Raw genomic sequence first — 15,092 nt, forward strand, 5'->3', positions numbered from 1 at the left:
CATGATCTTAGTTTTCTGAATGTTGAGCTTTAAGCCAACTTTTTCACTCTCCACTTTCACTTTCATCAAGAGGCTTCTTAGTTTCTCTTCACTTTCTGCCATAAGGGTGGTGTCATCTGCATATCTGAGGTTATTGATATTTCTCCTGGCAATCTTGATTCCAGCTTGTGCTTCTTCCAGTCCAACGTTTCTCATGATGTACTCTGCATATAAGTTAAATAAGTAGGGTGACGATATACAGCCTTGACCTATTCCCCTTCCTATTTGGAACCAGTGTGTTGTTCCATGTCCAGTTCTAACTGCTGTTTCCTGACCTGCATATAGGTTTCTCAAGAGGTAAGTCAGGTGATCTGGTATTCCCATCCCTTGAAGAATTTCCCAAAGTTTATTGTGATCCACACAGTCAAAGGCTTTGGCATAGTCAATAAAGCAGAAATAGATGTTTTTCTGGAACTCTTTTGCTTTTTCCATGATCCAGCGGATGTTGGCAATTTGATCTCTGGTTCCTCTGCTTTTTCTAAAACCACCTTGAACATCAGGAAGTTCACAGTTCATGTATTGCTGAAGCCTGGCTTGGAGAATTTTGAGCATTACTTTACTAGTGTGTGAGATGAGTGCAATTGTGCAGTAGTTTGAGCATTCTTTGGCATTGCCTTTCTTTGGGATTGGAATGAAAACGGACCTTTTCCAGTCCTGTGGCCACTGCTGAGTTTTCCAAATTTGCTGGCATATTGAGTGCAGCACTTTCACAGCATCATCTTTCAGGATTTGGAATAGCTCAACTGGAATTCTATTACCTCTACTAGCTTTGTTCATAGTGATGCTTTCTAAGACCTACTTGACTTCACATTCCAGGATGTCTTGTTCTAGGTCAGTGATCACACCATCATGATTATCTGGGTCATGAAGATCTTTTTTGTACAGTTCTGTGTATTCTTGCCATCTCTTCTTAATATCTTCTGCTTCTGTTAGGTCCATACCATTTCTGTCCTTGATCGAGCCCATCTTTGCATGAAATGTTCCCTTGGTATCTCTAATTTTCTTGAAGAGATCCCTAGTCTTTCCCATTCTGTTGTTTTCCTCTATTTCTTTGCATTGATCTTTGAAGAAGGCTTTTTTATCTCTTCTTGCTATTCTTTGGAACTCTGCATTCAGATGTTTATATCTTTCCTTTTCTCCTTTGCTTTTAGTTTCTCTTCTTTACACAGCTATTTGTAAGGCCTCCCCAGACAGCCATTTTGCTTTTTTGCATTTCTTTTCCACGGGGATGGTCTTGATCCCTGTCTCCTGTACAATGTCATGAACCTCATTCCATAGTTCATCAGGCACTCTATCTATCAGATCTAGGCCCTTAAGTCTATTTCTCACTTCCACTGTATAATCATAAGGGATTTGATTTAGGTCATACCTGAATGGTCTAGTGGTTTTCCCTACTTTCTTCAATTTAAGTCTGAATTTGGCAATAAGGAGTTCATGGTCTGAGCCACAGTCAGCTCCCAGTCTTGTTGTTGCTGACTGTATAGAGCTTCTCCATCTTTGGCTGCAAAGAATATAATCAATCTGATTTCGGTGTTGACCATCTGGTGATGTCCATGTATAGAGTCTTCTCTTGCGTTGTTGGAAGAGGGTGTTTGTTATGACCAGTGCGTTTTCTTGGCAAAACTCCATTAGTCTTTGCCCCTCATACATGACAGCAATCGGTTCCCATCTCATGAATGCACAGAACCAGCTCACAACCTGTCACCTCCCTGAGGGCCTTTTACTCTCTTCTTTCACAATGGATAATGTCTCTGTAACATCAGCCTAGTACATTTCAAAGTTCAATATGTATTAATATTTCCTGAGCATCTCTTAGGGACGGAGACATTCTGAAGGAAACAGAGAGGAGACACTCTGCAAAATCACACACACACTTGTTTCTACTGTGGGAATGATGACACAGAGGGGCCGGAAACCATAGGCAGGGAGCGGTAAACTGGTCCTGGGATTTGGCTGAAGCAAAAGAAAATGCTAAATGTAATGAAAATATTGTTTTGATGCACAGTGGTTGCAATTTATGTTTAAAAGATTATTTATTTTTTGTTTTGGGTGAAATTTGGGTATAGATGAGCATCCAAAAGCTAATTTTAGAAAAACTATAAACTGCTCAATAGGCACAGGAGCTTCTCATGTTACCAAAGATGGTACCCAAATGACATAGCACCAACATGTGACTGGAAAGTTAAAGAGACCCATTAATTTATAAACCAGGAATTCTAGAGCTGAATGGGGCTTCTCAGGTGGCACTAGTGGTAAAGAACCCTCCTGCCAATGCTGGAGAGCAAGAGTCATGAGTTCAATCTCTGGGTCAGAAAGATCCCCTGGAGTAGGAAATGGCAACCCACTCCAGTACTCTTGCCATGAACAGAGGAGTCCAGCAGGCTACAGTCCATGTGGTCATAAAGAGCTGGACACAACTGAGCGAATGCACACACACACACCGGTACAGAATAAGGTTTTAGGCCCACACCTGCCTCCCAGCCCTCTTCTTCATGGTCTTTCTTCTACATCAGTGAGCCATCATAACAGCACTTCTTCCTAAATTACTTTCACTGGATCCCCACATCTCTATTAAGACTAAAAAGTCTACAAACAATGAATGCTGGAGAGGGTGTGGAGAAAAGGGAACCCTCTTACACTGTTGGTGGGAATGCAAACTAGTACAGCCACTATGGAGAACAGTGTGGAGATTCCTTAAAAAACTGGAAATAGAACTGCCTTATGACGCAGCAATCCCACTGCTGGACATACACACTGAGGAAACCAGAAGGGAAAGAGACACGTGTACCCCAATGTTCATCACAGCACTGTTTACAATAGCCAGGATGTGGAAACAACCTAGATGTCCATCAGCAGATGAATGGATAAGAAAGCCGTGGTACATATACACAATGGAGTATTACTCAGCCACTAAAAAGAATACATTTGAATCAGTTCTAATGAGGTGGATGAAACTGGAGCCTATTATACAGAGTGAAGTAAGCCAGAAAGAGAAACACCAGTACAGTATGCTGCTGCCGCTGCCGCTGCTGCTGCTAAGTCACATCAGTCATGTCTGACTCCGTGTGACCCCATAGACGGCAGCTCACTAGGCTCCGCCATCCCTGGGATTCTCCAGGCAAGAACACTGGAGTGGGTTGCCATTTCCTTCTCCACCGATACAGTATACTAACATATATATATGGAACTTAGAAAGATGGTAACAAGGATCCTATATATGAGACAGCATTAGAACAGTCTTTTAGACTCTGTGGGAGAGGGCGAGTGTGGCATGATGATGTGAGACAATGGCAATGAAACATGTATATTACCATATGTGAAACAGATCGCCAGTCCAGGTTCAATGCACGACACAGGGCGCTCACGGCCGGTGCACTGGGATGACCCAGAAGGATGGGATGGGGAGGGAGGTGGGAGGGGGGTTCAGAATGGGGAACACATGTACACCCATGGCTGACTCATGTCAATGTAAGGCAAAAACCACTACAATATTGTAAAGTAATTAGCCTCCAATTAAAATAAATTAATTAAAAAATATATCCCCCCCCCAAAAAAAAAAGACTAAATTCATCTAAGTGACTGGGACAGTCTATCTCTGGCTCAGCCTTGACCCAATGTCACCCATCTTGATTTGTTCAAGGAAATCTGAGATGAACGCTCCCCTGTTTCCCCCCATAACCTTTGGCCTGAGCATCCCCACATTAGGGGAAAGTGGGTTAACAGCTGTAAATATATTTGTTATCATTTTTAAACTGAAGTATAGTTGCACTACAATGTTGTATTAATTTCTGCTATACAGCAAGGTGACGAGGTTACACATATGTTTTAAAGATACTGTCACTAAGAGCTATGGTTGTTCTTCGGAATCTGTTATTTCCAGTGGTCCAGAGTTTTAAAATTGAATTTCATTTCCAATTTAATTCAGAACAACAGGTTAAAAGCTAAAGAAAGTAAGAAGTAAATACATACTTTGAGTCAAATAAAAATCCATTCTTCAACAGTAAATACATGGATAATGCTGGACTTTCACAATGTCTAAAACTAACTCATTACTTCAATATGTGTAAAGAATTGCATGAGGAAAACACACCTTTCTTTCAAAGTACCCCAAAAAGTTGAAGTAGACATGTGAAATCTGACTCCTGCTGTAGAAACAGTGGTTCCAAACTGCAAAACAGCTCATGTGAATTTCACGAAGAATAATAACAGGTGATAATTCATCTGAGGCCATAGCCTAAGTGATCCAGAGGGGTTGCAAAAGAAGTGTACTTCTCAAGTCAATTATTCTTCTTCCTACTCAATCCCACTACTTCTCCCACCGTTAATATATTTCTTTCCTAATCACCAAAACTTTGACCTTTAATCTCTCTTTCTCTCTTTTTTCTCTCTATTTTAACATTTTCCTTTTTTTGACAGCGTCCCTTCACTTTCCAACAGTTAGCCTTAACTGCCAGAATATGAAACAAAGTACTTTGCTGAGTAAATCTGCTTGCTAAATTCAGGTTGCTTTTCCCTGTGTATGACCCACATTGATTTTTCCCCTCCTGACAGACAGTGGAGTTGGGTTGAAAAGAGATTTTCACTACTCTTCCAAAGAAACATCCCACAGGAAATACATGTTAGTTCCTTACCGTTGGTATATATGGAGGAAGTGGAGTAACCTAATTTGAAAAGATAGTTAATTTAAAACTGACCATTTTTTTTCTTTTAGGACAACCACGAGACATCTGGGCTGGCTGCCATCCCTCGTCCATCTCTGTGGCTGTGCCTACTGGTCCGCCTGAAACAGCAGATCATCAGTGGCCACACCTCATTCTGTCTCATTTTTTAATTAGTAAATTTGACACTTGAGAGAAGTTTTCAAACCACAGAAACCTTGAGGAGAGAGTGCAGAGAGGTCTCATGCATACCCTGCCTTCAGATAAGCACAGCCTTGCCCATCAGCAGCACCCTGTCACAGCCAATGAACTTACATGGACACATCATCATCACCGAGTCCACAGCGTACATTAAGGCTCTTGGAGTGGTGCGTTCTATCAGTTCAGTTCAGTTCAGGTCATTGCTCAGTCGTATCCAACTCTGAGACCCCACGGACTGCAGCACACCAGGCCTCCCTATCCGTTACTAACTCCTAGAGTTGGTGTCTGTACAAATGTCCACTGAGTCGGTGATGCCATCCAATCATCTCATTCTCTGTCGCCCTCTTCTCCTCCTGCCTTCAATCTTTCCCAGCATCAGGGTCTTTTCCAATGAGTCAACTCTTTGCATCAGGTGGCCAAAGTATTGGAGTTTCAGCTTCAACATCAGTCCTTCCAGTGAATATTCAGGACTGATTTCCTTTAGGATGGACTGGTTTGGTCTCCTTGCAGTCCAAGGGACTCTCAAGAGTCTTCTCCAACACCATAGTTCCAAATCATCAGTTCTTCAGCATCCAGCTTTCTTTATGGGCCAACTCTCACATACATACATGACTACTGGAAAAACCATAGCTTTGACTTTTTGGACTTTTGTTGGCAAAGCAATGTCTTTTTGGCAAAGCAATGGCTCCTGTCCTGCTTGGCTGCACACAGAGAGCCCCAAGCCTGCATCACTTGTGATGATTCCCATCTGCCCACGTGCAGGAGGCAAGCGACCTCTGTTAGAAGAAAATCGTGACTCTTATTCTCAGTAATTGCTTGTTGGCTACTGATCTGGAAGCTACAGATGGCAGCACAGGTGAGTTCTTGGCTAGTGGCCACCATTCCCAAGTGTGCATCTGGCCTCCCAACTCCCGTGCTATTTTCAACAATGGTGAGAGTACTTTCTGTGTTAATGTACATTCTATGGGTCTGGGTTACGGTAATGCACATCCTATGGGTTTGGGCAAATGGACTGTGACATGTACTCACCAAGACAGGATTGTACAGAGTAGTTTCACAGGCTAACATCCTCTGCGCTCCCCCTGTTCATCCCTCCCTCCCCAAGCCCCTGGCCACCACCAATCTTTACTAACGTCTCCATAGTACTGTTTTTCTCCAGAATGTCATAAAATTGGAATCGTATGGTACATAGCTTTTTTCAGATTGGCTTCTTTCACGTTGTAATATGTATTTGAGTTTCCTCCATGTCTTTTAGTGGCTTTGCAGCTCCTCTCTTTCGAATGCTGACTAGTATTTCACTGTCCCCTTCTTTCTCTCATAGGTCTCTAACCCATCCCTGTCTGCCAGAACCCCCGGAAGCTGGTGGAAACCAAGAACAGCTCCACTACACACAACTGTTCCCCTCAAAGAGTGGGGGTCAGAGCCAACTTCTATTAGGTTTTCATTGTGTATTCTAAGTGTAACTGTGGGGTGGAAATGAAAGACAACCCTTTCTATTAGAACACAACATTCATTTGCATTATTTTCTTCCATCCCCATCTGAAATCTGGCATGTAGATATGATACACACCACTAACAAGGCAGGTGGGAGACTCGCTCAGGGGACATGACCGGATAGTGGCCACTGGGGGTCTGAGTTCAGGTCTTCACCTGCATGATGCTTCCCAACCTGCAATGCTGCCTCTCTCTGCCTCTCACTCCTTCTCTGCGCTGTTCTGGCTGTGTGTAGCTCTTTGGGCTTCCTAGCTGGCTCAGTGGTTAAAAACCCATCTGGCAATGCAGGAGATGTAAGAGACACAGGTTTGATCCCTGGGTGGAGAAGATCCCCTGGAGGAGGAAATGTCAACCTGCTCTAGTATCCTGGGATTCCAGGAAATCCCATGGTCAGAGGAGCCCAGCAGGCTACAATCCATGGGGTCCGAAAGAGTCAGACAAGTCTAGAGCGTGCATGCATGCGCACATACACACACACACACACACACACACACTAGTCTTTAGAAGAGGCTGTAAGAGCAAGGACACAGACTGCAGAGCTCTGCGGGTTCATGGGGCCTCTGCATGTCTGATACTGTAGGGAGTTTTAAGCAGAGGTGCACTTTCCTGTTTATTTTCTAGGTTTCCTCTGGATTTCAATTATCCAAGATATTCCCATATCACGTATAGATGTGAGAGTTGGACTATAAAGAAAGCTGAATGCTGAAAAATTGATGCTTTTGAACTGTGGTGTTGGAGGGACTCTTGAGAGTCCCTTGGACAGCAAGGAGATCCAACCAGTCCATCCTAAAGGAAATCAGTCTTGAATATTCATTGGAAGGACTGATGCTGAAGCTGAAGCTCCAATACTTTGGCCACCTGATGCGAAGAACTGACTCATTGGAAAAGACCCTGATGCTGGGAAAGATTGAAGGCAGGAGGAGAAGGGGACAACAGAGGATGAGATGGTTGGATGGCATCACCGACTCAACAGACATGAGTTTGAGTGAGCTCCGGGAGTTGGTGACGGACAGGGAGGCCTGGTGTGCTGCAGTCCATGGATCACAAGGACTCAGACACTACTGAGCGACTGAACTGAACTGAACTGCCAGAAAAGTTAGAGGTGGGGGTGTCTATTTAGAGGATGATATAAAAAGCACAAGTAGGCTTGGGCTTCTTAAACTTAGGGCTCCAAGATTTGACTCCTGGATTTTAGGGGCAAATATATTTTAGTATCTGACTAGCGAGATCTATCAATTTGCAATTTTCACAAAATCGTTGTCTCTCAAATTCTTCCGAGTACAACAAGCAGGTGTCCATAAAATATACAACTCCCCGGGTTCCTACCCTGAAAGTTCACAATCAGCAGGTCTTGGATGCAGCCTGGGGCTGGGGAGGTAGATATTAAGTACTCTGTTTATCTTCAGCATCAGAAACTCTAAGAAGCAGTATTATAAACAATACCACACCTACAAGGACACCTGGAGAATGCAAATCAGATCAATGCAATCCAGAAACAACCAGCCCCCTCCATCTATGGTTGCAAGTTGCTGCCACTCAGCTCGTAAAGACTCAGAGGGATGACACTTTTGCAGAGACAAGAGTCAGAAATGGAGTCAGTGAGGCTCATCTCCTGTTTGGCTGCACACAGAGAGACCCGAGCCCACCACGGGGAAGCCTCCTGCACCACCTGTGACGATTCCCTTCCACCCACGTGCAGGTGGAAAGCAACAACCTCTGTTAAAAGAAAATCGTGACTCTTATCTTCAGTAATTGCTTGCTGGCTACTGATCTGGAAGCTAAAGATGGCAGCACAGGTGAGTTCTTGGCTAGTGCCCACCATTCCCAAGTGTGCATCTGGCCTCCCAACTCCCATGCTATTTCCAACACAGGTGAGAGTACCTGTGTACTGACCACCTCCCCCAAGCATAAAAATCGCCCCAGCTCCCTCTTGGAAGGACAAAATGTCACCTTTGTAAAATGACAAGTGTTGTGAACCAAATGGTTGCATTTCAAAACTAAATTTTAGGTGCTTTCAACATCTTATGAGAAATCAGGAGCCAACCTATTTTTTGACACATGAGATGGTGATGTTCATCTGCTCATCGTTATCACATGGAGACACACATGGTCAAGAAAGGAATTCGTGGAAAGACGGCCCCAGCCAGAGGAAATCCAACTGCACACACCTCCTCAAGAATGCAAGATGTAGTGTGATTGGCAAACATACACCAAGCCACACCAATTCCAGTAAGAGCTTTATTCTGATTTGTATTATAGTCATGCTAAATAATTTTATAGTTTTTAAAATTTGTATTTTATATTGGAATATCATTGATTAACAATGCTGTGGTAGTTTTTCAGGTGTAGAGGCAAGTGGTTTAGCTACATGTGCATGTGTACTCGGTCACGTCCAACTCTTTGCAACCCCGTGGACTATAGCTCACCAGCTCCTCTGTCCATGGAATTCTCCAGGTAAGAATATTGGAGTGGGTTGCCATTCCCTTTCTCCAGGGGATCTTCCTGACCCAGGGATCAAACCCACATCTCCTACATTGCAGGCAGATTCTTTTCTCTCTGAGCCACAGAGGGTTCAGATATATTAAATTTTTTTTGTTGTCTAGGTTAAAAATAAACCCCAAAAAATCTACATCAGGCAAAAAGAATGGTCTCCATGACAATAACAATGGTTTCAGCAATTAATTCTCTCTTAAGGAACTAAGACATTGAAATGACTTTCAACCCTGACATGAGCACCTTTCACTACCCTGATGGCCAGACCAAACTAGAATTGGAACTCACCCCACCAGAAGTGGGGGCTTCCCTCATAGCTCCAGTATTCTTGGGTTCCCCTGTGGCTCAACTGGTAAAGAATTGCCTGCAATGCGGGAAACCTAGGTTAGATCCCTGGGTTGGGAAGATCCCCTGGAGAAGGGAAAGGCTACCCACTCCAGTGTTCTGGCCTGGAGAATCCCACGGACTCGCAGAGTCTGACACAACTGAGGGACTTTCGCTTTCACTTTCCACCAGAATCGGAACTGGCTCTGATGGATGCCAAAGTCTCTCCTGGAATCACACGTCAGCAGGTTCAATGCCCAGCCCGTACCCATCATTTCTATGTCTGCCACTATGACCAGGATATTGACCTTTCTGAAGAGGTATTACCTCCATCCTTACCACTTCAGAGGACTTTCCTTCCTAATTCTGACTCATCTTTCATAACTTTCTATTTTGACCTTTATTTTCCTATTGTTAGCAGACATCCATCTTAAGTCTTTTTTGAATGTTTACAATGCTGCTTCTGTTGTGTGTGTGTGTGTGTGTGTGTGTGTGTGTGTTCTGCCTTGAGGCATGTGGAATCTGAGCTCCCCACCAGGGATCGAACGCCCAACCTTGCACTGGAAGGTGCGGTCCCAGCCACTGGACCCCAGGGAAGCCCGCGGACACTCTTCTAATGGCTGCGTCTTTCCCCTCTCTGACATATGAACTGAAGCATGGAAAACACTGACCGCATATTACATTTACAGCTCCCAGTCCTTGAGACAAATTTACTTCTAATCCCACATAATTGAAGGCCAGGAAAAAGTGCAAACATAGTAATCCCTCACATCAGTAGACACGCAATCAATTTTTAATCACTATTATTTCAACAACTTTTCTTCACAGTCCTTGACATCCTTGGCTTCTGACTCCTCTGAGTCATCCCAGGTAGTATTTATTAATATTACATAAAGACCAGGACCATTTAGGAGAAGGCAATGGCACCCCACTGCAGTACTTTTGCCTGGAAAATCCCATGGACAGAGGAGCCTGGAAGGCTGCAGTCCATGGGGTCGCTGAGGGTCGGACACGACTGAGCGACTTCACTTTCGCTTTTCACTTTTATGCACTGGAGAAGGAAATGGCAACCCACTCCAGTGTTCTTGCCTGGAGAATCCCAGGGACGGGGAAGCCTGATGGGCTGCCGTCTATGGGGTCGAACAGAGTCGGACACAACTGAAGTGACTTAGCAGCAGCAGCAGGACCATGTATCCGCATGATGCTTCACATTGCCTTCACTATTTGGGCTTTAAAATCTATCATCTCCACCAAACTTTGACAATTAAATGTCCCAATACTTCTTTGGATTTTTTCATAACCCATCTCAATCTTGGTCCTTACCACCATCCAAAAACCCTTGAACATCTGTAGATACCTCTCTGTTGATGCTACATGCACACACACACATACAGTTATACACGCGGCATATATAGTTTGTTTTACCTCTTCAGGGCCTCCATTTTTACGCCCGTTGCCTACCTTCTACCTGCTCAGGCTTGGCCCCCCTCCATCCTCAGGCACCGCTTCCAGCTCTATTGTTTCAGCTCCTGGCTCCCCGGCACCTTTGATGGCAGAGCCAGATTAACTTTCTTCACTGCTAAGCACTGCATGCTTGAGTTGCAAATGGCCCACACATCTCAAAGAATATGCCTTGAATAAAAGTGGGCGCCAAAAAAGCCACAGTGAGGTGGAGCATAAGATGATAACATGGGAAGATATTCCAGTAGAACTTTCTTCTGCGTAGAAAATACTTGTTGACTCTTTCGCATCATACAAATAAGCACTAGACACAATTAAATGAGTGACTTCACGAGGGAGAAAGAGAGGGCAATTCGGATCACAATGAAAAATGTCCTTTTTGGAAAAGGGCAGCTGAAAGATTTTATTTTCTTCAGCCTCCTCTTCCCCTCCTCCCATAAATCTCTAGGGTTTCTGTGTTCAAAGGCTCCAAGTTACCACCTGCCACCTTTGATCAACCTCAGGGCCACTTGAGCGCTGCTTCAAAAACCACTTGACTGTTCTGGCTCCCAGAACACTCCATGGCCGCTCCACTTCCCTTCTTCAAGTTTACTTCCAAATAATACTCTGATGAGGAGTTATTACTTCTTCTACAGCCAGCTCTCAGAACTACAGAAAAACACGACAAGAATTTGTCTCTGTCCATCACTGGAGAATATTCCCATTTTTCATGCCCTTTAACACACTTGGGTTCTCATGTCAAAACTTACATTACTCACAGAGGAAGATAGAGGGCTTCTGGGGCTTTGCTTTTAGGATTTTTTGCTTGTTTGTTTCTGATTTTGCATCTGTGCTTCTTCCTGAAACATGAGGGTCACGTCTGAGGTTTGCTGATCCAGCCCAACCCTCTGCCATTTGTTCTGACCTCAATCATAGAACAAAGGAGACCGTTAAGGCTGGAGCAAACCATCATTTCTGGTTTCCATTCATTCAATAATGACATATTTTAAGAGCATGTTTGTTTACTAACTTGTCGATATGATACTAGTAGTAAGTCAGCTTTTGTTCTTCCTGTAGCAATAAAAGTATTGACAAAAAATAATCTATTTTTACTTTACTAACATAATAAAATTCTGGTACTTGCCTCAAGGAGAGTTTTCGATCAGCATACACTTCTACACTGAGTTGAAATATGAAGATATAGAAATGTACTGTTCTGGTTGGACTGGCAGAGAAGGGAATTTCTGTTCAAGGACTCAAGTTACTCAAAACAGAAGGCAAAGTCTTACTAAGAGCTTCAAGCAATCACATAGTTCTGTTTAGTCCCAGTAGGGATGCACTGGAATAAAGGAATTAAAGGACATGTAAGTTCCCCATTATTAAATTTGAATTTAGCACTGGTCACTGTCCTGCTAACAGGATCTCTCCATCAGGGTGCTAATAAATTATTCACAGGTTCACATAAGTATTTATTGTTCTCTTATGATATGCCAGGCACTGTTATAAGTCCTGAGTATACAATGGTGAACAAGACAAAGTCCCTGCTCTCAGGGAGTTTACCTTCCCTTTGGGGAGATAGAGAAGATAAAGGAGAAAGAAGGATAAGAAGACAAAGAGGGGAGTTCCCTGGTTGCCCAGTGGTTAAGACTCCATGCCTCCAAAGCAGAGGACACAGGTTCAATCCCTTGTTGGGGAAGTCCAGCATGCCGTGTGGTGTGGCCAAAATAGTAATAGTAAAGAAGGCAGAGTGGGTAAAGCCGGCAATTTTACAGCAGCTCAAAGAAAGCCTCTCTGATATGCAGCACTTAGCAAAGACCTGGAGAGAGCAAGTGAATGCACTGTAGGTTTAGCTGAGCCAAGAGCAAGCCAGCAGAGACCCAGCAGGTGCAGAGGTCCTGAGGCAGGAGCATCCCTGCCTTGCTGGAGGGGCTGGTGTGCCAGAAAGGAGCTGGTCAAGGCAGAGGAGGAGGAAAGGAAGCCGTGGACGTCAGAGCAGGAGAAGGACGGGGGAAGCAAGTATGACTTCTGAGAAAAGACACATGGCGCTCCGGTCTGTTCCTCCACCTTCTAGCACATCCAGTGAGAAAAGAACTAATAGATGAACCTGAAGGTGAGATCACACCATCTTCTGCTTCCAATAATTCAAGAAATATCCACTGTATTTGAGTGGAAGAGTTAAATCCTAAAGCCTAAACTATTAGTTTCCTTTTAATGTACTTTAACATTATAACATTTCTGTGCCCAAAGTTTTATTTTCAAACTCTGCTCAAAAAACCTAAAAGAAGGGTAGTAAGAGGAACCCATCTTCATTGTATAAAAGCCACACAGGAGTTACTACCAGCATGACCCCATTCTCTGCCCTGACAGAGACTTAGAATTTCAGTGTTTTCTGGGACAGACTTGACTTAGTACCAGACTAAATGCTGGTTAGCATACAGTTTCTTTGGCAGAGTAATAAACTGATTAAAAATTGAGACCCCACCCCCAAGTATATCAAGTGTAATTACTTAAGCTGCATTTCAACATTACCACTGTCTCTCAAAGTCACATGACCATGAGCTTGAGACTAGACTCCCTTCCCTTAAAAGGATGAGCAGGAAGAAGGGAGCCCCTTGCAGGGACAGTGAAGAGTGATGGGAGCTGGGAATGGAGGGTTTTGACTTACTCTTCACCTTGACTCTGCCAGGAAAAGCAGTCTCTTCTCTCCTGTGTGAAATGGTGAAGAATCTAGAGAACACTGTTACCCTGGGAGCTGAAAGTCTGAATCTTGACTTTCAGAGCCAACAGACATCTCTTTACTGATCTCTCTGGACCCTGAAGCCAAGGCTACTTCATTGAAGAAAGAAGAATCCCAAACATCTCTTGGACTAAATGTCATTTGAGGCCAGGCATTGTCACCCTGCTTATTTAACTTATATGCATAGTACATCATGAGAAATGCTGGGCTGGAAGGAAGAAGCACAAGCTGGAATCAAGATTGCCAGGAGAAATATCAATAACCTCAGATATGCAGATGACACCACCCTTATGGCAGAAAGTGAAGAGGAACTAAAAAGCCTCTTGATGAAAATGAAAGAGGAGAGTGAAAAAGTTGGCTTAAAGCTCAACATTCAGAAAACGAAGATCATGGCATCTGGTCCCATCACTTCATGGGAATTAGATGTGTAAACAGTGGTAACAGTGTCAGACTTTATTTTGGGGAGCTCCAAAATGCAAAATGCTCACTGCAGATGGTGATTGCAGCCAAGAAACTAAAAGATGCTTACTCCTTGGAAGGAAAGTTATGACCAACCTCGATAGCATATTCAAAAGCAGAGACATTACTTTGCCAACAAAGGTCCATCTAGTCCAGGCTATGGCTTTTCCAGTGGTCATGTATGGATGTGAGAATTGGACTGTGAAGAAAGCTGAGCGTTGAAGAATTGATGCTTTTGAACTGTGGTGTTGGAGAAGACTCTTGAGAGTCCCTTGGACTGCAAGGAGATCCAACCAGTCCATTCTGAAGGAGATCAGTCCAATGTGTTCTTTGGAAGCACTGATGCTAAAGCTGAAACTCCAGTACTTTGGCCACCTCATACGAAGAGTTGACTCATTGGAAAGGACTCTGATGCTGGGAGGGATTGGGGGCAGGAGGAGAAGGGGACGACAGAGGATGAGGTGGCTGGATGGCATCACTGACTCGATGGACGTGAGTCTGAGTGAACTCTGGGAGTTGGTGATGGACAGGGAGGCCTGGCGTGCTGCAATTCATGGGGTTGCAAAGAGTTGGACTCGACTGAGCGACTGAACTGAACTGATTGTATCTGATTTAATTCTGTAATCCCAAGGCTAAAACAGTATCTTACATGTGCTTAGAATCCAATAAATATTATTCAAAGGAAGAAAGAACAAAGAAGGAAGATGTATATACTAGGAAGAAGCAGCTAAGATTGCTGGAAGAAATATCAATAGCCTCAGATATGCAGATGACACTACTCTTATGGCCGAAAGTGAAGAAGAACTAAAGAGCTTCTTGATGAAAGTGAAAGAGGAGAGTGAAAAAGTTTGCTTAAAGCTCAGCATTCAGAAAATGAAGATCATGGCATCCGGTCCCATCACTTCATGGCCAATAGATGGGAAACAGTGGAAACAGTGGTAGACTTTATTTTGGGGGGCTCCAAAATCACTGCAGACTGTGACTGCAGCCATGAAATTAAAAGATGCTTACTTCTTGGAAGAAAAGTTATGACCAACCTAAACAGCATATTAAAAAGCAGAGACATAACTTTACCAAAAAGTCTGCCTAGTCAAGGCTATGATTTTTCCAGTAGTCATGTATGGATGTGAGAGTTGGACTATAAGGAAAGCTGAGCGCCGAAGAACTGATGCTTTTGAACTGTGGTTTTGGAGAAGACTCTTGAGAGTCCCTGGGACAGCAAGGAGATCCAACCAGTCCATCCTAAA

This window comes from Bison bison, unplaced genomic scaffold (genome assembly GCF_000754665.1).
Source record: "Bison bison bison isolate TAMUID 2011002044 unplaced genomic scaffold, Bison_UMD1.0 scf7180017864494, whole genome shotgun sequence".
NCBI classification, from domain to species: Eukaryota; Metazoa; Chordata; class Mammalia; order Artiodactyla; family Bovidae; genus Bison; species Bison bison.